This window comes from Sorex fumeus, unplaced genomic scaffold (genome assembly GCF_029834395.1).
Source record: "Sorex fumeus unplaced genomic scaffold, SorFum_2.1 ptg000047l, whole genome shotgun sequence".
Taxonomy (NCBI): domain Eukaryota; kingdom Metazoa; phylum Chordata; class Mammalia; order Eulipotyphla; family Soricidae; genus Sorex; species Sorex fumeus.
This window is the reverse complement of record NW_026606104.1, coordinates 22,371,954-22,396,875: the sequence shown is the minus strand read 5'-3', so window position 1 is coordinate 22,396,875 and position 24,922 is coordinate 22,371,954.

The window sequence follows — 24,922 nt, the reverse complement described above, 5'->3', positions numbered from 1 at the left end:
TCTGCTCTAAAGGAGTTTTGAGTTTATTGTGGTATTGAACTAAATAGATAACTGTATTACTAAGAAATAAAGTTAACTTATTTTTTTGCATTTCATGCTCAGGAAAAAAATGTCAAGTTTTGTTTTTTTAAAAGAGGATTCTTGTTTACTCTTCAATCATTTCCTGCCTCAATATATTTTATTTATCTGTAAGTTAAAGAAGAATAATAATAGGCTCTTGTGATAGTATAGTTGATAGCATGCTTCTCATTATGCAACTGACATGGGTTTGATTCCAAGCATCACATATGGTCCCCTGAGCCCAACAAAATGTATCACTGAATAAAGAGCTGGGAGTAAACACCATGCACCTCTGGGTGCAGCACACAAACAAAATATATACACATATATCATAATATTTGTATTCTTTTATATTACAATTGTTAATAAAAATGTAAAAATTATTAATAGCATTCAAAACTAAAGCTTATGTCAGTATTAATATTCTTTTATATAATTTTACATTACTATACCTCTCATTTGTTTTAATTATATAACTAACTAGTTGTGTTGAAGCATATTTCTGTGGCACAAGCATAGAATGATGTATAAAATTTTATAAAAAGAGTGTTTGTTTATAATTATGCTATTTTTCATTGAGGTTATTGATTAAAGCCAAATCAAGAAGTGACAGTAATCTCGTACATAATACACTCCTCAGAATAAGAAAGAGGATGTGCAAATTAGTCTTCCTAACCCATAGTAAAATTCAGGGAAGATTGATTTCATCTGAAATTTTCATAGGCAAGATTTTTCAGAGTTCAATTATAATATTGTCATTTTCTTGTACTTCATATTGTATTTACAAAATGAATATTATGAATATTTCAAATAAAATATAAGCAGTAATATAATTTATATTCAACATTATATTTTACTTGCAAAACTGTCAGACATTTACACTATGCTTATGAGATATATGAGATGAATATCCTTTGTATTATTTAAAGTTTATGGTAAAAATGAATGATGTTCATTTGATTATACTTTAGTACTAAGCTGAATGGATATTAAACCAAAACTTTCATGCATAAGGCAATAAGATGTTGAAAAATTCTATTCTTAAATACCTGTAGAAGTTTAAAATGTTAAGTTCTAACTCTTAACTACCTGTAGGAGTTCAAAATGTAACAATTATTTTGTATATTTTCATTAATTCAATCTGTATAACTGTAAAGATTCAAAAATTCCAGATTTAACATGCTTTTTTTTTTAAATTGCAGACTCAGTTATTTGTGTGAGTATGAAGAGAATGGACATGAGAACTAAGAGGAGATAACAATGGTCTAATATAAGACCCCTAAAATGTTTCCTAGTTTAATTTCCATATCTACAGTGCCTAACAGGCTGCAAACATCCCTGCTTGCAAAACCAGCTGTGCAGACCCTGCTAACATAATCATGTGTGCCCAGAAGACACTAGAGACCTCACTGTCACTCAGAAAGCCACTTTCTTCCTCCGATAATTTACATACATATTGCTCCCTTTTCATGATTGACTCAGAACACCTTTCATAAACCTAATTTCTTTCTCTGAACTGTCTACATTTCTCTGCTAACCCACCTCCCAGAAGTAACTAATTTATATAAAAAAAAACCAGAAACTTCCCACCGAAGCATCCCAGAGTACTCTCTCTCTCTCTCTCTCTCTCTCTCTCTCTCTCTCTCTCTCTCTCTCTCTCTCCATTGTGACAGTCTGACCAGAGCATTCTTTTTAATAATTTTACTTCGATCTCAACTCAACTGTGAGAATCTGTACTAGGAAAATTTCCTTAAATATAATATGACTGCATTTTTTTCTTTTAACAAATGTGTAAGAACAAAATAGTTGTCACTAAGGCATTTAATACAGGTAGAGGAATTTTTAAAGATTCAGAGCAAGAAGAAGATTGAAGATTGAAATTTTCTCCAAAATAGAGCACTGTAGCACTGTCCTCCCGTTGTTCATTGATTTGCTCAAGCAGGCCCAGTAACGCCTCCATTTTGAGACTTGTTGTTACTGTGTTGGGTATATAAAATACATCACAGGTAGCTTGCCAGGCTCTGCTGTGCCGGCGAGATACTCTCGGTAACTTGCCTGGCAGCTTTCCTCCAAGAGGGGCGGAGGAATTGAACTCAGGTAGGCCACGTTGGCCTCGTGCAAGGCAAGCGCCCTACCACTATGCTATTGCTCCAGCCCTTAATAGAAAGGCAAGGAAAATAAAATCAATGTGTTAGCTATGTTTTCTAGACTTGTAAGTAGTTTTGAGGTAAATATTTCTTTTCGGTACATTTTTGTGAATCTTGACATTAACTAAAGCACTTAATTTTTTTTCTCTTAATTTTTATTGAATCACCGTGAGATTAATTTTATTGAATCACCATTACAAACCTTCATGTTTGGGTTACAATCACACAATGATCAAACACCCACCCCTCCACCAGTGCACACTCCCCACCACCAATATCACCGGTATACACCCCCTTTTCCACCCTCCCCCTGCTTCCATGACAGACATTATTCCCCATAATTTCTTTCTACTTTGGGGCATTATGGTTTGCAATACAGAAACCGAGAAGTCATCATGTTTTGTCCTTTATATACTTTCTCCACACATCTCCCATTGCAACTGATTGCTCCAGCCATCATTTTCTTAGTGATCCCTTCTCTATTCCATCTGCCTTCTAGCCTTTGCACATGAGGCAGGCTTTCAGCTATGGAGAAATCTACCTGTTCCATGTATCTACTATTCTTGGGTGTCAGCCTCATGTTATGTTGTTACTCCGCAAATGAGTGGAGTCCTTCTATGTCTGTCTCTCTCTTTCTGACTCATTTCACTTAGCATGATACTCTCCATGTCTATACATTTGCAAGAAAAGTTCATGACTTCATCTCTCCTGACAGCTGCATAGTATTCCATTGTGTAGCTGTACGAAAGTTCCTTTAACCAGTCATCTGTTCTAGGGAACTTGGGTTGTTTCCAGATTTTGGCTATTGTGAACAGTGCTGCAATGAACATATAGGTACAGATGTCATTTGTACTGTGCTTTTTTGTATCCTCAAAATATATTCCGAGAAGTGGTATTGTGGGGTCATATGAAAGCTCAATTTCTAATTTTTGAAGGACTGTCCATATTGTTTTCCAGAAATGTTGGACTAGTGGGCATTCCCACCAACACTGAAAGAGTGTCCCTTTTCCCCCACATCCACGCCAGCACTGGCTGTTTTTGTTCTTTTGAATGTGTGCCAGTCTCTGTGGTGTGAGATGATATTTCATTTTTGTTTTGATTTGCATCTCCCTGATTGCTAGAAATGTGGAACATTTTTTCATGTGCCTTTTAGCCATTTGTATTTCTTTTTTTAAGAAACTTCTGTTCATTTCTTCTTCCCATTTTTTGATGGGGTTGGAGGTTTTTCCTTGTACAATTCTACTAGAGTCTTGTATATCCTGTACATTAATCTCTTATCAGATGGGTACTGGGTAAATATTATTTCCCATTCCGTAGGCTCTTTCTGTATCTTGGTCACTGTTTCTTTTGAAGTGCAGAAGCTTCTTTGTTTGATGTTGTCCCATTTGTTTATGTTTGCTTCCACTTGTATGTTAAGTGCTGTTTCATCCTTAAAGATGTTTTAGATTCAATGTTTTGGAGAGTTCTGCCTACATTTTCCTCTATGTACCTTATGGATTCATGTCTGATATTGAGGTTTTTAATCCACTTTGATCTGACTTTTGTGCCTGGCATTAGACAGAGGTCAGAGTTCTTTTTTTTTTTTTTTTGCAAGTATCTATCCAGTTTTCCCAGCACCACTTGTTGAAGAGGCTTTCCTTCTACCTCACATTTCTTGCTCCTTTGTCAAAGATTAAGTGGTCATATGGGGGGGGGGGGATCTGTGACAGAATATTCAACTCTGCTCCCTTGGTCTGCAGATCTGTTTTTAGCCCAGTACCATGCTGTCTTAATTACTATTGCTTTGTAGTACAGTTTGAACTTGTGGTGGGTAATGACACCCATCTTCTTTTTCCCAAGGATTGTTTTAGCTATTCATGGGGGTTTATTGTTCCCTATGAATTTCAGCAATGTTTTGTCTATTTCTTTGAAAAATGTCATGGGTATCCTGATAGGGATGGCATTGAATTGTATAGTGCTTTGGGCAATATTGCCATTTTGATATAATGTTAATCCTCCCTATTCATAAGCAGGAGATGTAGAGCATTTAATTTTAAATCAAGCATTAATTTTCTTAATTAAGGATAAGGCTCATATTAGAGACATTTAAATTCACATTTAATGGTATTCGAATATAGATAGCATTGTGATCTTTGTTCTCATTATCCATCATATAGAGGAGTTGCTAATTTTACATAGAACCTCCAAAGTGATTGTTATAAACTTTAATATGTTTTATTTTCTATTCAATTGTTTTTAGTGTATAATTTAAATTATTTATTTAATTAAGTTAAATTTCACAAAGTTATAAATGGAAAGCGTGAGTCAGAATAATTCATAAACTTATTTGGAGAGTGAAAAAATCTTAATTTATTTAATAGTGTATTTTAATAAAAAGAAACATTTTTGACAGCTATTACTCCCGTCATGTAGATAAATGCTCAAAAATAATTGTTATATGAGGCACCTTGGAGTCTCAAGAATGTGTATTTAAGACTCTGAGAAAAGTAGTACAGAGGACACTTGCCTTTCATTTGACCAACCCAAGTTCTGTTTCTGTTACTGCATATGGTCTCCCAGACATACTAGGAACAATACCTAAGCACAGAACCAGGGCTAAATCTTGAGCATTGCTGATTTTGTCCCCCTCCACTATCTCCCCTGGAAAAAAAGAAAGATTGTGTGTCTTTATGAAGCCCCTAGGTATGACATATAATTTTAAAAGTATGGTAATTTATGAAATTATACAATAGATGTGATTAACATTAATATTTAAATGACTGTGAGTGAAAAAATGGCTAGACAGTGTGGGGATATATTCTTCATCATTTTGTAAGAAATAAAGGAGAAAAACCTGATGTATTTAGGAATAAAGTAAAATTTTCCTAAACTTTGACTGAGAGACCAGGGGGCAGTTTACTTAATAGATTTCATAATTTCCTGCCTCAAATTTGCATGAGATAGTTCTTGAAATATATCAATATGGATAGAAAGATAATTCACTGGAGACATTCATAATTCTATAGATATGCTTTTCTTTACTTTTCTATATTTTATTTTGTCAGGATATTATTTCATTGAAATAAATCTCATCTGTAACTACAGGTTCCCAAAGCTGGAGGACCTTGGAATGTAGAATCTTTTAGACCCATTTTGTTATATTGCTTTAGCTTTAAACAAATGCATTTTAGGTTTAATACTAGGACACAAAAAGTAATTGAAATGAATTTATATCTATTGTTTATAGAGTACACTTCTGTCAACCATAAAAGAAGAGTAGCTAAATTTCAGTGTCCAGTTTTCTCATTCCTCAGACATCTTCTAAACAATAACACTACAAATTGTGGAATTATTTCCTTGACACAGTTTTGAATATTTTTTCATTTTTGACAAGGAATGCCTTTCCTTGTCTCTTATAAACAGTAAGAGATTTTTCAAATATTCTTAAATTCAATCTAAAATATTTCTGCTTTGATAATTCAATTTGAGTTATGTATGAATAAGCAATATTTTTGAAAATATTTTTAAATATTTTACAAGTACTTGATTATTTGCTCTTTATGATAATCATTTGTGAGTCAATATTTATTATATTAAATAAAGTAGCTATAGATCATAGTTATTTAGAGTTTTTCCAAGATTTCAAACTGGAAAGATAGAGCCAGCAACCAAGCTATTGGTTTTAAAGAAAAAAGTTGTACAATATTTCATCTTACTATACTGACTCCAAAATTCATAAGTAATGTGTATACTTTCAGACTATATAAGACAATGTATGAAAAAATGCACTGTGTAAACTCAAAAAAGAGAACAGTAGCAGTGGTATATCTCTCTCCGCCACCCGTGTTCAGTAGTCTCACGCTGGTTCTCTCACCCCGGGGAAGTCAATGGTGATGGGCAGGTGAAGGAAAGAATGAGGGTCAGGCTGGTTGGTGTCAGTTGCAGGTTATTCCATTCCCATCTCCATTCTCCTCTGACTCTCCTCCTGCTTCTCCCTCCCTCAAGCTACTTCATTTTCCACCTCAATCCCTCTTCATTCTCCTTCTAGCTCTGGAATCTGGATCTGGATTCCCTTTCTCCTTCTCCTTCTGGAGTCTGGATCCTGATCCCCCAGCCCACTCGTCAGTCTAGTTAAATTCCAAAACCATGAGGTGTTGGGTTAACAATTACACATAGGTGTGGTCACAATCAATAGGGGTAAAGTTCTTTCCCTCGGGGAGAGCCACTTCTAGGACAGATACTCTCTCAGCAGGATGACCCACCCTAGAACAGATCCCCTGGGTGTGTTTCTCCTCTCCTTGTCCAACAAACAAATAAGCATTCATAATATTAATCATTTTGTATGGACACAGTAAAAAATACATTAAGCTTATAGAATTGCTCTCCTAAGGCCATTTCAATCTCAGACTCCAGTGCTCAGGTCAAATAGTCTTTCCTATCCCTAACAGGGTCCTAGTCTCATCGTGACTTTTGGATCATGACAGCATTTGTTTATGATCAAGCTTTTAACTTATAATTAAGAATCGTGGCACTTTGGCCTGGCCCATTTCGATGCCAGGGTAGCTTACCACTTGCCCTGGGTCCATTCAGTTCCTCGTCGGGACCCTGCTTTTGGGGTGTTAGGAACCAAGGACAACTGAGGCTTAAGTCAAGAAAGCAGATGCCCAGGAATGAATAATATTCAAAGCCAATTAGATCCTAAGTTACAAAGCATGACATTAACTGTCTTCCTGTATCTATACAAACAGGACATTGCATTAAACTGTTCAAAAGACATAATGAAAGGAGAAAGGCAACATTAACTTACAATACAATTTCAGTGTTTTAGAAGGATCTGACCCTACAAACCAACAGAGTCTGATTAGGGGAAAAGCTGATTAATCAGTTGGGGAGGAGAGCATAGAAGTGGTTACAATAAACAAAGGAATGGGAGTGACTCCAGAGAACTGTGATGGGTGTGATTCGATAAACCTAAGCTCCTCGTGGCAAGGGAGAAAGAACAAAGCTATGTTATCCTACAATGCACAAATATATACTTATGACAATTATAGCCATACAATTATAAATATATATAGGGTTCTATGGGGCACCATATATGTTATGGTTTTATATTTTTTTCTATAATTTAGATGGACTAGTTATAAATGAAAATATTCTAAATATTTGTCTCCTATAAATAAAGGAGAATTCACTAGGTATTGGTTTATATGATGAAGAGAATATATTGTTAATGTAACTAAGGACTTTAGAAAAAATACTAAACTTCAGGTATGTTTTGTTATGGTTCTGAGTTTTCTTTTCTGAGACTGAGTCTCAGAGTTATCATTCTCCATGTTTTATTCTAACTTCATGATGAATTTTCTCAAGGTCACAGAAAGACTTTCAAGACCAATTATATCCTTTTGTGTTGTCTCACAAAGAGAGTGATGAAATGTGTCTTTTCAGTGACAGTGCACGTAAACTCATAAATTTCACACTAATTGAAGTATTACATTCTGTGGTCAAGGTGAGACCATTAACTGAATGAATTAAGTAAGGAGGGTTGCCTAAATCAATCACCGTTGTAAAATGGATCTGGTGACATGAAATACATTTTGAATGAATCAAAGTCCAGCCTTTAAGAAGAGTGACATTAGGTGTAGACCAGATTGAATATTTCCAACCAACAGGGGGGATTAAAGGAGTTGTCAGGAAAACCATAATTCCATCTAACTATGTTATTCCCAACCTTAGATTCTCCCCCTATAAAGTAAAAATGAAGGGTGTGTCATTTAGTACAAGTACATTGGCAAGCACATATGAGGCTCCCTGGCATGGCCCTGGGTCTCTACAATGACAGCTCTGTTCGCTGAGCACTAGTGTCTCAGGTTCATATTGGGTATGGCCTCTCTGAAAAATAATTTAAATGAGAGTATTCAATGACTCCATTTTATTCAGTTGCTTTTAAAAGTATCTCACACATACCTATTAAATAACTGTAAATGTGTATATCTTAAAATGTATTAGCATGTAGTAGCACTCAAGGAAATTATACTTCACACTAATAACTTCACTTGTATCACTTGTCATCCTGTTGCTCATCTATCTACTCGAGTGGGCACCAGTAACATTTCCATTCATCCCTCTCGTGAGCTAATGTAGCCCAATGGCATCTCCTTGCTCCTGAAACATGAAGAGCCTCAAACCATTTGTTTAGGGTATAGACGAAGAAGTTTGACCATCTCATAGATGGGCATCCAGGCGTATTTTTGACATCCTGTGGAATCCAATCAAGTTCAGCATTCATCTCTCAATCGCATTACGTGTCTGGCCCATCTGATTTTTGACACCTTGGGAAAGAAGACAGCATCTCTGATTCTCTATTGTCATTGGACATTGGAACTCTGGATTCTTTCTCTCACTTGGGTAAAACACGATATTCCTAGCATAACTTTTTTAATTTCTCTTTGGGAGACCCGAATAGTGTTCTTATCCTATTTTTGTAGGGCCCAGGTCTCTGAGGCATATGTTAAAGTAGGAAGAATGGTGATGTTGAAAAGATGTGCCCAGAGCTGGAGGTTCTTCATCCTCTTAACAACTTCTTCGACTTCTCAGCAAAATTTTTTCAAATTTCCCTTTGTTCTCTGAAAAGGGTTCAAGAAATTTTAATTAAAAAAATATATTGAACAAAAATTTGTTTTAAAATTCACATTTTCTATTTTTAGTCAAACTACTACTTTAATAATTAATTTTTTGTGTCCTTACTGTGGTTCAGTGTTATCTAAGATGATTATGATTTGTTCAGTCTTGGTTTTAAAAAAGAAAAACATTGAAGTTAGGAAAAAAGTTTAGTAACCTAGTATTGCTGACTCACAATGCAGGGAACTATAGGACAGTGGACAGTAAAAGGTTATTCAAAAGCCCCTGCAGCATGTGTGATTTTTCTTTGTATAAAAAGTATCAAGACATCCTAAGAATATTATATACATTAGAAAACATTCTAATTCTCAAGTTCTAGAAGATAAAAGGTATTATTATGGTTATGCTACACCTTCGTTACTTTGTACTATAAATTAGGAATTATAAATATTCTAAATAAATTTACAAATATATATTTAATATAATAAAACTGAAGTTCAAGAGTTAGTTATCTGCTGAGAGGAATTTAAAAGCAAATCATAGAAAAAGCCAGATGGTGACATGAGATTTCTTCAGTCCAGTTTTCCTCACATTCAGCTAGAGTTCATTGTATCTTTAATGTTAACAAATGGAAATTAACAGTATTCCACCCCAACATATGTTAATATCCATTAGTGTTCAAAATAGTTTATGTATGATGGAATAGAGTCAGATATAAAATTAAGATATAAAATATTTTATAGTATTAAGGATGCCCTTTTAAATAATCTACTATCTGCCTTTTTTATTCTGTTTCCCAGTAATGCATTTCCTCCTTTTCTATTTGATCTTCTTTGTTACAGAGTTAATAATAATGTCCATTTAATTCCAGATCAACAGAACTCATTAGATGGCTCATCATTGTATCACTTGATCACTTGACTTGATCACTTGATATCCCGTTACTCATCACTTTGCTCCACTCACTCCACTACCCAACCACGACCATGCTCCAGGCTGCTTTCTGGACACATCATTAGACACTTAGTACCCATCTTCCAAGATTACCGGATCATATTTGATGAGCTTCAAATATGGTTTGAACCATGGGAACACCTGCACAGGTGATTAGAGGCCACCCTAAAAATCTCTATCCTTCTCAGAGAGCCCGGCAAGCTACTAAGAGTATCCTGCCCACATGGCAGAGCCTGGCAAGGTATCATGTGGCATATTCGATATGCCAAACAGTAAATACACTAATAACTTAAATGAAATAATTCTTTCTTCCTTAAAATTTGTTTTAATTTTTTATATTATGCTTTGTTGCAGTAGTGTTTTTAAGTTCATCATTTCCAAAATCATACTATGCTAGTAATTAAGAATTTATATAAGCATTTTATAAATAACTATATTCATTTATTTCCAATTTCATAATGAATTATTTTGTTTTGTTTGGGGGACATGCCCTGTGGTACTCAGGATGTACCCCTGACTGTGCTCAGGGATTATTCCTGATGGACCCGGGGAAACCATATTTCATGCAGGATATCTAACCTGGTATGGTCATGTCCAAGGCAAGTGCCCTACCCATAGCTCTAGAAATCCAACCCTCATAATAAATGTCAACCATTTAGTTTTCTTTATGCATAAAATTCACATATAAATTTTAGTCATCTCTAGTTGATATTTTATTCAATTTTCATATTTATATCATATTGACTAAATTTTTTTTCAATTTCTATTTAGATTTACAACAAGATTCACATTTATTTATTTTATTTCATTTTGCTTTTTGGGACACAACTGGTGAAGCTCAGGGGTTACTCCTGGTTCTGCACTCAGGAATTACTCCTGGTGGTGCTCAGGGGACCATATGGGATGATGGAAATCAAACCTGGGTCGGCTGCATGCAAGGCAAATGCCTTCCCCACTGTGCTGTTGCTCCAGCCTCTCACATTTATTTTTTTAATGTCTAAGTACTAAGCATAAGTCCAAGGATATATAATACAGGAGGTTAAGTCACTTACTTACATACAGCTGACACTGTTTAATTCCTATCATTATTTATGGTTCCCCTAGCATTGCAAAGAGTTATACTTGAGGCGAGAGCTAGATGTAAGTCTTGAACAGTGCTGAGTATGGTAAAACAAACAAACAAAATCATTAAGCCATATTTGTACTTTTTGTACTAATTTAACAAAATCAGTTAAAGGGAAATCTCTTCAATTTTTAAATTTTTAAATTACTTTTTAAATTTATTGAATCAGCATGTGACACGCAGTTACTAGGTTTTCATAATTGGGTTTCAGTCATACCATGCTCCAACACTCATCTGTCCACCAGTGTGCATTTTCCAAGATCAACCAATTTTCACTTTGTTTTGTATCTTTCTGTAGTAAAATCACCTTTCTGTCCAGTCGTGCTATCAAAAATGAACCTTATGCTTCCTGTGTCACTGAGTATTTCAATTTTCTATTTTTTTCCCTGACAATCTTGAATCTTTTTACTTTTTTTCTGTCTAAAAGAGGATAATCTAATTACTTCCCAAAGATTTTTATTCTTCTTCCTATAAATCTATATATTTCATCTATTATTATTATGTTATAAATCATAAAATTTATCAGTTGTTAATGATACTTATTATTCTATTTGTTATATTCTCCAATAAGAAATCATATAATTGTGTCCAACATTTTTTCATGGTATTAATGTTCATAATAAAATAGTAAAATAAACCAATGGAAGACAGTAGAAGCTAGATTTCTCCTTGTAGGTGTGGAACATTAGTGATAAATAAGGAGAGAACAGAAAAGATCCATTATTAATGGACTCTAGTGGAAGAAATCAGTAAAACTCAGGTTTAGTTTTGTTTTGTTTTGTTTTGCATTGCTTTTGTTTTGAGGTCATGCCTGGAGGTGTTCAGGGGTTTCTCCTGGCTTTGCACTCAGGGATTACTAATGGCAAACTCAGTGGATCATATGCAATGCCTGGGAATGAACCTGGGTGAGATGTATACAAGGCAAGCTCCCTACCCACTGTATTATTGCACCAGCCCCTCAGGTTTAGTTTATTACTGCTAAAGAAAGTGATAGACAGACAGACAGACAGACAGACAGACAGACAGACAGATAGATAGATAGATGCACATACATAAAAAATACATATTCTGTTCTCTCTGTTGAGAGATCTGAAAGTAAACACAAATCTAGTTTTTAATATCATTAGCAGTAAAAGAACCAAGGTTTTTGAACAGATTCTAAGACTTGGTGGGAAATATGCAAGATGATCATTCTTCTCTACATTGTCAGAAAATTAGTGAGTTAGTTCATACATATAAGCACAAACATGCATACATACATACAACCTTGCATAAATCATGAATGCACCCACAACACACATTTGTGGAAGGATGACAAAGTAATATACTTGGAAACTAAAAGACAATTTGAGCAAAAATGTAAAGTATTAGTTGGGGTCAGAGAGATAGTACAGCATGTAGATCAATTGCCTTAAATGAAGCTAATCCAGATTCAATTTCCAACATCCCATACAGTTCCCCAAGCACCACCAGGATTAAGTAATACCTGACTGCAGAGGCAGTAGTAACCTGTGAGATATTTCCTGTGACCCATAAACAAAACAAAACAAATAATAAAGTACTAGATAATAATTCAAAGCATAAAATTAGCATAAATATTTCTACAAGAAAATAATTGAATACATAATGGAGGGAAATAAAAAAAATGCTCATGCAGAACAAATCCAAATAATTTATAGATTTGCCCCTTCCAGGAGTTGGAACATAATTGTCTATTCTTAAAATGTAGTCTACACATGATTTCTTTTCAAAGAGTTCAGAATGGGAAGGAAAGAATGACTTTACAATGGTGATGTCTGACAAACTCTACCTAATCCAGGTAATAATAGATAACATTAACAGTGATAAGTCAGCTTGATAGTAGGTATTTTTGATAATGCATAATAAAATTATACTTTTTCTCTGGAATCTTCTTATCAAAAAATATCAGCCTAATAATTAGGAAAAAGCAAAAAAAATACTATTGAAGGATGTTTTATTTAAAAAACTGAGCAGTATTTTAAAAACTGTTCATGTAATTAAAATCAAGAAGTTTGAGAAAGTGCCACAGTCATGAGGACATTTAGGAAACAGGGTGACTGAATGTAATTTTTTCTAGCTAGGATTCTGACACTGAAGAAAAGACAGTAGGTAAAAACTAAAGTCAATAACAATAAAACTAGTGTTTTTAAGATTATAGTTAATTCATCACATATGAAAAGATGTTAAAATATGAGAAATGTTTTCATTACTGAACTTCTCATTTCAGTAAGTCAATAAACACCTCAGCTTTCTTCTTATACTTAAATTAATTTGGTCATATCCCAATAAATGTTTCTGACTAATACAAAAGAATTAATAGTTGAGTTTAAAAGATGCTGAATTCATTGTTCAGTACTGGTTTGCAAAACAATTTTTTTCTGTTTTCATAGTTAATAAAATCTAGTTTTGTATCTCACCTATATTTCTATATCTATTCATTTTTCCCCTGTATCAATTAAAACTTATTTCTAATCAATAACAGTTTATTATCTCTTTGCTATATTTTACAGCATCTTTCTTTTCTGTACATTAGTGTTTCTTAATAAAAATTGCTAGCTGAGAGAGAAAAAGATTATATTAGTTATACTGCATTCATGCCATCATAAATATGCTATTTACCTTTCTTTCATCTATAAATTATGAATAGGCAGCTGGAGGAAGTATCTTTATTAATATCTGTTTATAATTATAGTACAATAATTTCTAAAAGTAAATATCCAATAAATTCTTCTAACTTATTATAAAACTTTTCAGAGATTAATTCATAGCATGAGTATGAAGTGCCTGGTAATTGAACAAATGGTGAGACACTTTTATTCCTGAGAGGAATGGTTATAGGAATTAGTAATATTTTCTACTATTCCAGGAAAGAATGCTCCTGAGAATATCCCTTTAAATGAATTACCAACTACCCAGTTTACCCTGCCCAGGAAAGGAATCTCATTCTTTAAAAGGTACTTGTTCCATATTTAGACAACTAAGTGTTGCATTGATTAAAGTCTGGTTCTTACATCTTTTGCTGATAAGTGCAGACTCTACCTATACTCATCCATACAGCAGCCTTTCAAGGATTTAAAGGTCATTCTCCTGTCCTGACAGTACATTGACCTGGACTAATTTGTACATTATTTGTTTTCATAAGAAACATATTTTATATTAATTTTCATTTTTAATTTGTACTATATTCTTTATTTGTTAAAATTTCTCTTTTAAAGTTATATAAAATTGAATTTATATTAAACTCATTAGAAGTAACAAATAGAAATAGAGAATTGTAGTTGAAAATTCCAATACAAAGGATATTAAGAAGAGTCTAAGAACAAGAGGGTAGATGCTTCTAGGATTATCCATCATACAAATATTTTGCCTAAAGGCTTGTTTTTCAGTACCAAAATATGAATTAAAACTGAAATGGGCACCCTGTTTTATCTGAATACCTATTAGCAAACATGAGAAAATAAGTAATGTAAGTAATTGCAATTCAATACAGTATTTACTATTAAAAAATAACAATTCTGATATTGCTACTTTGTCATCATTTTATATTTTTCTGCCATAGAGAGAATCCAACTCTAAACCTTATGAATGTAAAAAACACACATTACCACTGAGCCATCTCCTTGGCTCGGCTTCTTAATTATTTAATTTATGCAAGCCCAGTTTATTTGTTTCAAAATAGCTTTAAAAGATCCTTTTCAAAATTCCATTTTTTTCTGAATAACTGTCATTTTAAAACTGTCCCTGTTTTAAAACTGACAATGATTCCCTCAACCATTTCTGAATATAAATTTCTGAGAAAGAAAGAAAGAAAGAAAGAAAGAAAGAAAGAAAGAAAGAAAGAAGAGAGCAAGGGAGGAAGGGAAGTAGGAAGGGGGAAAGGGAGGAAGGGAAGTAGGAAGGGGGAAAGGGAGGAAAGGGGAAAGGGAGGGGGAGGAAGGGGCAAAGGGAGGAAGGGGGCATGAAAGGAAGGGAGTGGGAAGGAAGGAAGGAAGGAAGGAAGGAAGGAAGGAAGGAAGGAAGGAAGGAAGGAAGGAAGGAAGGAAGGAAGGAAGGAAGGAAATGGAACTGCTAGGTCTAAACAAGACAACAAGGTATTAACAAGACCTTGGAGCACAGTCCAGACACTTTTCTCTGGGTTATTTTTTTCATTTTCTCTTGCTTTTTCAAGAGTCAAGATCCTGTCAGCTTTATGTACAGCTTCATAGCTGTCTTCCTCTAGCTCAGTTCATTTCCAATTCATCCTAAATGAGCTTTCAGAGGATGTGTGACATATTGTTCTCACTTCTTTTCATCTGAACAAAAATCCCTGATATTTGATCTCATTTCTATATTGAATTGATTCTTTCTGATTAGATTTGGTAGGATTTGTGACAGAAATGTATAAAGAAATTAATTTCATTAAATTTAAAAGAAAACATATTAAAGGACTCAAGGAACTCTTTTTCCTCAAAAGTTCCATTGGCAAGAGGGAGTGAATATGTAACAAGATAGCCCATTTTTAAAAAGCCATAGTATTTGGTGTTTTGTAAAATGTTATGCTTCCCTTTGTCATACTCTTCCAGTCCATTCAAGTACTCTGTTTGTTTATAAATAGTTAGACATTTTAATGTAAACTTTAAATTAGAAAAATTAGACATTCTGAAGACAAATGGATTTTTAAATGGGGCCATTTACATAATTTTATGAGTTTCAATTTAATTTATTATTTTTAGTTTATTTTTAGCGATAGCACAGCAGGTAGAGCATTTTCCTTGCACTAGGCTGACTCGGGTCAACCCCAGTTTGATTCCTCTGCCCCTCTCATAGAGCCCAGCAAGCTACCGAGAGTATCGCGCCTACATGGCAGAGCCTGGCAAGCTACCCGTGATGTATTCGATATGCCAAAAACAGGAACAAGAAGCCTCAGAATAGAGATGTTACTGGTGCTCACTCGAGCAATTTGATGAACAATGGGAGGATAGTGCTACAGTGCTAGTATAATTTGCAAAACTGTTCATAAAAGAATTTTTCAGAAATATAATGCAACACCAATTCCAACAACAATGTTCCTGAAGTTCGTGTCATCCTCCACATATAAAAAATTCATTTCATATTGCTTCCTACAACAAAATTTAAATAAGTGGTGAATGGTTATCAGAAGATAAATCAACAAAGTAATCGCTATTATACGGTATTAACCTTGCGAATAAGAAAACTCAAGTCAAATCATTTAACACAGTGCAGTACATTTCCTACTTTCTTTTACATCATTTTCAAATCTGGAATTTAAAACGCATTGCACTAAATTTTATTTTGTACTTGAACTTTATTGTGGTAATCATCATATGTTTTTATGTTACTTGGTCCAAAAGTTAAAAGAATAGCAAATGGAATCTTTAAAAAATAAACCAATAAAACTCAATTTGTGATGATTAGTTGCTATATGTTTTTACCTTAATCTAGTAGAAGACAACCATATACAACATTAGTGAGTGCTATATGCAATGCCACATGATGGGAAATATTTCCTGTCCTTTAAAAAAAGCTTTTTTAAAGGGTTCTTGTGAAACTGGTTTTGAGGCTATGAATTTACTGAGTTTTTGTTTATCTATGAAGCTCTGTATAGTTCCTGAAAATGTGAGTGATAATCTAGCTGGATAGAATATTCTTAGTAGGTGTTCATTATGCTGAGTTTTTGTATTACATGTTTCCATAATCTTCTGGCTTGTGAAGTTCATTTGGTAGATGTGTTGCACAACTTATGGGCTTCCCTTTCACTTTTTGGGGGTGAAGGCGGTCCCTCCCAGTGATGCTCAAGGGTTTCTTTTTGCTTCATATTAAGGAATTATTTCTGGTGGTGCTCGGAGGACCATAAGAGATGTCAGGGATCAAATCCAGGTCAGCCACATGCAAGGCAAAAGTCCTACCCTCTGTACTATTGCTCTGCCTCCTGGGCTTTGCTTTGTGTGTAAGTTCCTTTTTGATCTTGCTACTTTCAATATTCTGTCTATATATCGATTTTGTAGTTTTAAGTATGATGTGTTTTAGAATTATCTAATTGGGTCTATTTCACTGGGACACTTCGGGCCTCTTGGATCTTAGTGCCTGTAATCCCTAGTTCTGGAATGTTCTTGTCAGTGATTTCTTTAATTGTTGTTTCTTCACATTTTCATTCCTGTTCTTCAGTGACTACAGTGATTCTTATATTATTACTCTTAAACTCATCCCATAATTCTTTGATATGATGCTCATTTCTTTTCAGACTCTTTTCTACTTCCTGCTGTTTCCTAGTGGTTTTCCCCTTCTCATCTTGGAGCTCCTTGATATTTTTCTTAGCTTCTGTTGTACTGCTGTTAAATGCTTCTGTTGACATTTTTTAGATATATATATATATATGTACACACACACACACACACACACACACACACACACACATATATATATATATACACATCACCTACCACGTTCTTCACTTCTGTCATTGCTAACTGTAATAGGTTTTTCATTTTGACTCTCATACTTGTGCTTTGCTATCAATGTTACCGTTTCTTTGATCACATAGACTGTTTTCATAGCGCTATTAAAGGCACTACCTGAGGATTTGTTGCTGTTGTTTATGTCTTCAGTGGTATTGTTTACACTCATTGGGCTTGATGGTTTTCAATGTGTTTTCACCATTGTTTTTATAGAGTTCTTGTCCTGCTGGGGATGAGTTTTTTAGTTAACCTCCTGGGGAGGAGGTAATGGACTAACAAAAGGTTGCTGTCTGTCTTCTCAGACTGTCTTCAGAGAATGACAGGAAGAATAACAAGTACAGCATGTAATTTGTTGAGTACATCTATCATGCAGCCATTTATATGGTCATGTTCTTCAGGAGCTATGATTTGAACCCTTAATGTGATGCAAATTGGGTGTGGATACTGCTGGTTCCCTGAGTCCTGCCAGGAGTGATCAATGAGCACAGAGCAAGTAGTAAGACACACATATCTCTGTTGTAGCCCAGACCCCCCCACCCCCCCAATAATTGTAACCAATGCTCATATTTTCTCTTTTTAGGAGAGATTTCTTATTGTATTACCAAACATACTGTCTGTTGATGCTTTCTGAGATGAAAGCACAGTCAGACAACCCAATTACCTTCCTTTCTCTACTAAGAATAAAACATAAGTAATGAGATTTAACCTATATGTGACTCACATAGGAGTTCAGGGGAAAAGGTAACTTTTAATAAAGTTTTGAACCTGTGCCTGCTTTCCCAAGACACAATATAACTGGTATTTATAGTTTCACTGAAAAAGCTAGTGATGAATTTTCAGCACTTCATGTAACTACCTAGCTGTTTGAGCAGCTAGAATTACACTGCAAAAGTAGCTAAGCATTTGTATCTGAAAGCACGAATTTCAGAGGTTTTTATTTTCTTTTTTGAGAAATTTATAATTAAATAGTAGCAGTTCCTGTGTGATGTCAGTTGTGGTTTTGTAAAATTTATGTCTTTTAGAAGTTTTTATTTTTTAAGTTGCAGAATATCTAGGATTCAAAAATGTGGTACAAAACTTATGACATACTTTAATAATGGCTACAAGCTTCCCTGAAAAACAGAGCAAAGAAATTCTGATCCCACAAAGCTGGAGATAGTAAAAAACACGCCAGATAATTAGATTTTATTTTGAGACTTATTTATCTCAACTTCAATATTTATATTTAAAACATTATATATGCAAAAACTTCTCCCATTAGGTAGATTTTTTTTAGTTGTAGTTTTTTCTCACTGTAAAGCTCTGTTCTTACGTTTTTTTTTAACATTTGCAACAAAGGTAAGTACTCATACATATCTCTGTAGCTGGCATATATTCTATGATTTCTTCTAATTACTTTACCATTTTTTGTATAAATACAAATTATATTCATTTTAGTTATACTTGTATATTATATTTGTATATGGGTTTTGTCACCCTACATTATGTAGTCTTGGAAGCTTTGTCATAGATTATGTGTCAATATAAATATAAATTTACTCTTGGGCCCTCTTTTATATTGAAGTGTTTTATGTACCTCTCTTTGTATCAGTACCATACTGTTTTAATTATCATCAATTTGCAATGTAGTTAAAGTAAAGAGATATGATGACAGCTATTTCCTTGCTCCTCAGTTTTGCTTTGGTGATTTTGCATCTTTTTTGGGTCCATATAAACATGCTACTTTTTGGCTTACCTTTTTTAAAAAATCTTTTTATATTAGTAAGGGTATAATTAAATCTTTAGGCTGCTCTAATAAACAAAATAATCATTTAAATAGTGTTTATTTTTAGAATCCACATATACAACATCTCTCTCTCCATGTTTCTGTATTTTCTATTTAGCAGGGTCTTATAGTTTTAAGTGATTAATTCTTTCAGCCTCTTTGAGGGCTTTATAATTCTGTATTTTATAACATGATGTATTATTTTTTTAAATTTATTTATTTATTGAATCACTGTAGGAAAAGTTACAAAGCTTTCAGGTTTAGGTCTCAGTCATGCAAATATCAAACACATTTCCCTTTACCAATACTTATTTTTTACCATGAAGAACCCCAATAAAACCCCACCCCCACCCCTCCCAGTCCCTGTGAGGCAGATGAATTCTAGTTAGCACTCTATCTGCTTTGATTAGATTCATTGTTTCAATAAAAGATTCACCACTATTATTTAGAGTTTACCCCCCCCCAAATCAGACATGCTGAAAAAGCATTGTGAAGTGATTTGCTTTCTACAGTTGGGTTCAAGAATTAAATGTTGGTTTTGGATTTCTGCTATTTTACTTATTAACCCTGGAAGTATTTCTACTGAAAGTCAGATAATTAAGAAATTGGTTTCTGTGCTCTGGAGTCGTGGCCATGCCGGAGAGCTGCTCATGGAAGGCAACTGGTGACCTCGGTAGGGCATGAAGGACGGACCGAAATGCCCCCCTTCCCATGAAGTTTTAGTCGCCCCCACACCCCCGGCTCATACCTGCTGTCCACAAGGCTCCCTTGTGGCCGCCATCTTTCTTTCCAGAGAGGAGAGGGCGAATGGGGCAACACCCTTTCCCCTCCGGGCAGACATGATGGCCTGGATTAACACATAGTCCGTTCACTTTTCTGCTCCAAGCTGCTGGGTTCTGCATTAGTCCTTGTGCTTTTGGGGCTGTGGCCGTGCTGGAGAGCCACTCGTGGGGGGCAACTGGTGGCCTCGGTAGAGTGTGAAGGACGGACCGGAACGTCCCCCTTCCATGAGGTTTTAGTCGCCCCCACACCCCCGGCTCATACCTGCTGTCCGCAAGCCTCCCATGTGGCCACCATCTTTCTTTCCAGAGAGGAGAGGGCGAATGGGGCAACACCCTTTCCCCTCCGGGCAGACATGATGGCCTGGATTAACACATAGTCCGTTCACTTTTCTGCTCCAAGCTGCTGGGTTCTGCATTAAGTCCTTGTGTTTCTGGGGCTGTGGCCATGCTCCAAACTTAACTCTGATTTTCAGGGAGAAACGTAGGGTGATTTACTTCCATTGATCACTTTGTATATAGAGAGATGGTTTGGAGGAAAAGTCCTAGTTCCCGCATACTCGAGCTATGCTTGTAGAGGCTTCTGGTCACCGGGGTTCCATCTGGGGGAGGCGGGATGCGGCACCTACCCCATCTGGGACTTCCCGATGATCTTGGCTCTTTTTTGGAACCTGGTTTTTTCTCTGGGGGCTGTGGAGCCAGTCCTCCATGTGACCCTTCTCTTCGGCTGTATGCTGTAAAGATGGCGCTGGGGGGCGGGCTGTGGGCATGACTTCCAGAATCAGAGGTTACCTGGGATCCGTAGTCCCCTCAGTTTGGAGGAAAAGTCCTAGTTCCCGCATACTCGAGCTATGCTTGCTTTTTGGGTCACACCCGGCGATGCACAGGGGTCACTTCTGGCTCTGCACTCAGGAATTACCCCTGGCGGTGCTCAGGGGATCACATAGGACGCTGGGAATCGAACCCGGGTCAGCCTCATGCAAGGCAAACGCCCTACCCGCTGTGCTATCTCTCCAGCCCCGTATTAATTTCTTAATATCTCTTTTCTTTTACTCATATTTCAATATAAACATAAAAAGATATCTTGTTAAAAAAGTTATCCTGCCTCTTTATTTAATTCATTATTATTTCCTTATTTCTTGTTTTGGGTTTTGGCCCACAGCTGGTGGAAACCAGGCTTAGTTGTGGCTTTGTGCAAAGCAAGCATCTTAATCCTCTATCCTCTATATTAATCGCTCTATCCAGCCTTAAATTTTCTAATCTTTGTATAAGGAATCCTTTGGTTATTCTGTATTCATTTTCAACATTATCATGTAATCATAAAATAGTAATATTTTGACATATTCATTTTATATTGCTGTTTTTTCTAATTGCTCTGCCTCAAACTAAAATTGTGCTGAAAAGTAGTAATGGTGATGGAGACACCCTTGTTTTTTGTCAGATTAAGAGAAAAACTTACTTTTCACCATTGAATTTTCTGAGTTTGTTTTGCATGACTGTCATTACATTGAGATGTTTCTTCTATATGTAATTTATTATTTCATCATAATTGAATATTGTATCTCATAGTTTTCGTGTCTATTATTATGATTATTTGTTTTATATTTCTTTTTATTAATGTACTGTAGTTTATTCATTTTTTGCTTATGTGAACCACCTTTGTATCTTTTGGGATAAATCTCACTTACCCTTGATGTATGAGTCTTGATGTGATTTTGCATTCTCTTTGCCAAGACTCTATTGAGAACTTTTGCATCTGTATTCATTAATATTATCAGTTTGTAGTTTTCTTGTGATCTATCCATTAAAACATTTTGAGATAAACTGATGTATCTCAGAGACCATGTTTGAGTGTCACCCATTTTTTAGAGTTTTGAAGAGTTTGAGAAGGAAAATAACTTAGCTATCTTAAAATTGTTTAGAATTCACTGATGACACCATCTAGTCCTGACTTTCTGTTTTACCTGTTTTACACCAAACTATTGATTACCATTTTGATTTCTGAACTTGCAATTGTTTTGTTCAAGCTATCTATTAATCCTGTTTCCATTTTTGAAAGTTGTACCATTCTTAAAATGTGCCCATTATTTTGTGACCGTTAAATGTGTTTGCATGTAGATCTTCAAAGTTTGCCTTATGACCACTTCTATTTTCCCAGTGTCATTTGTATCTTTGACTTTTGCATTTCTAGTTTTATTTGTTGTTATCCAGGGTATTGCTGATTTTTATTGCTGAATGTAGTGAGAAATCTATGTCAATTTTATCAACTCTTGTCTATTTTTAATTTCCACTGTAATTACTCATTTTTCCATTCTACTGATATTTGCTATTCTTTCTTTTCTTCTTCCTGTGTTTATAAAGATTGCTTGTTTCGCACTTTACTTAATTTCAATACTTGCATATCTGTAAGAACTTTTCTTCTTAGTAATGTTGCTGCTATAGTCCTTAGAGTTTATCTCTTATTTTTCACTAATCATTTTATATTTTTTAATATTTTATTCTTTTTAAAAATTTTTCATTGACCAAACAACTATTCAAAAGCATATAGTTTAGTTTACCCCATTTAGGTTTTTCCTACTTTCTTTTGCTGTTGATTTCTATCATAATGCTACTGTGATCAGAAAAAATTCTTAAACTGAATATTCATATTTATTAAGATTTTTGTATCCATTTATATGATATACCCTTTAGCTGGTCCAGTGTGTACCTGAGACCAATGTGTAAATGGTAATGTATAAAAAATGATATGTAAAGAAATTTAAATAAATTATTATTGCTGGATTGAAAGGTCTTTAGAGTACAAGAAAAAAAGCTACTATAAAGCATTGATAGAATGTCGAATACAAATACGTTCAACTCAAGTTGTTGAGTTGTTGAGTGGATATTTTCTTTTCCTTTCTTGAGTGCAATTGCTTGCCTTTTAAATTAAAAATATTTCTCATATGTGTGTTCATTTAAGCATACAGTCTGTGCTTCTGGGAACTGTAACATAAAAAATAGAAAAATCTATATATTTAGTCATTTACCATGACTTAAGTGTAAGTAATACAAAGGACATATTCAGTGAACTGCAAATGGGAATGACTGATAGTGTAGTTGCATAGGTTACTCAAGCAAATGAAGAAATGAGAAAAATATGCCATGGTATAGGAGATAGCATTGTAAACAAAGAAAATATATCAAGACATTTTAAATTACAAGCTGGTAAGTTTGCTTATTATTTACCATGTATCAATCTCATCACCATAAAGTATATAGCATTTATTTAGTTTAATTGCTAACCATATGATTCAGACAAAATCTCTGCCCTCAAGAATAAAGTTGATTTGATTTAACAATTTGCCTTGCTCAAAATATTTCTCCTCTTACCCCGACCCAAGATGCTAAGTTTTTGCTGATAAATCAATGCATTCAATATAAAATTAAGAACATATTCTGCATTTTACTAGAATTTCTACCCTAGAATGTAGTTAGAAAGATTTCTGCTTAAGAAACCATAGTGCTAAAAGTTCAAATACAAAAATAGAATTTGTTTAAAAGAGAATATATGGCTATTTAATTCATCTTTGCTATATGTAAACTTGATTTAGTTTTAACTGCAATAATATTGTCCACGACAAAATTTTATTAACTTTTAGAAGTAAAAATATATGATAAAGGTAAAGTTTTACCTTCTAAAATTCACAGTGAAATGCAACACTACTGCCAATAGTAATGTGTCTTAGTTTACATTTATCTTTAAAGTAAAAGCCATACTAAATGTGTAGGTTATTAGAAGTTCAATTTGACATTTATATGTCACTATTGTCACCATTGAAATATTCACTCCTATTTTTCCATAGCTTATATTAAGTCTCTTAATTTTATCTTTTCTGTGTGCCTCAGCCTTAATTATGCATCCACTCCTCCTTTCTTAAATGTCCTACAAAAATAAGTACTTTTCATTTGTAGATACTTGGTATGATTAATTAGCAAGACATAAAATCCATTATCAAATAAAAATGTCTATTTGGTGCATCTGAAAAATCATCACATAAAGGCACGTTAAGATAAAAAAACACTTTTTATCTTTCTATATTTCCACCTGAATTCACAATATTTCAGTTTTTGTATAATTTGATATGCCCACAAGTCACAAGCTTTTTATTATAGCAAATGGCTTTATATTATTTGGGTTTCATTCAGAAATACTTTTTAAAAAATAACATATTTTATGGGAAAGAAAATTTAATAACTAATATTTAAATGATTTTCCTTCCTATAACCGTACATCCTATGATCACTCGTATTTTTTCATTATATATATATACAAAAACAAATACATAAAACAAATTGCATGAAATTTTGCCATTATTAGTAGTTATTTCATGTATTATTGTATATGTTAAATCATGAATTCATGTCTATTAGAGTAACATAATAAAAGGAGAAAATAAAAGGAGACATAATGTATGTGAGGAAATTGCCCTTTATTATGATTTTTTGGGCAAAATTAAAGATCTCACGGTACATGAAGAAATGATGTGAATAATAGTGTCATGACAAACACTTAGTAAAGCAATGCCAGATAGCGTTATTAATGATTTAAACATATTTGGAGTGCTTTATCTCTTCCAGCATTTTTTTATAATGTTTAATGCTGTTTCTGTCCTGTGACTAAGTAGATAATCATAGCTATTTTTATTCAGTAAGTCACTTCTGGAATTGTTCACTGTTACCATGGGTATAAAAAACATCATGTAAAACACAGATCTATTCAATAAACACTTACCATTTTTTTCCCGTAAGAAAAAATGATTTTTACTAAAGGACAGTTAAAAAAAGTCTTTTTGGATAGTGATGATTTGTTCTAAAATCTCTTTTTGGCTGTTTTATATGCTATATCTCTCATATTGTGGCATATGACAGTGTTGAATTAATGAACTTATTTTTCTTGTAAAATTTCTCCTCAAGATTACATAATCATAAGCATTACATAGAACCTGAACGTATAGTTTCATAAATCAAATTCATTATCTCTA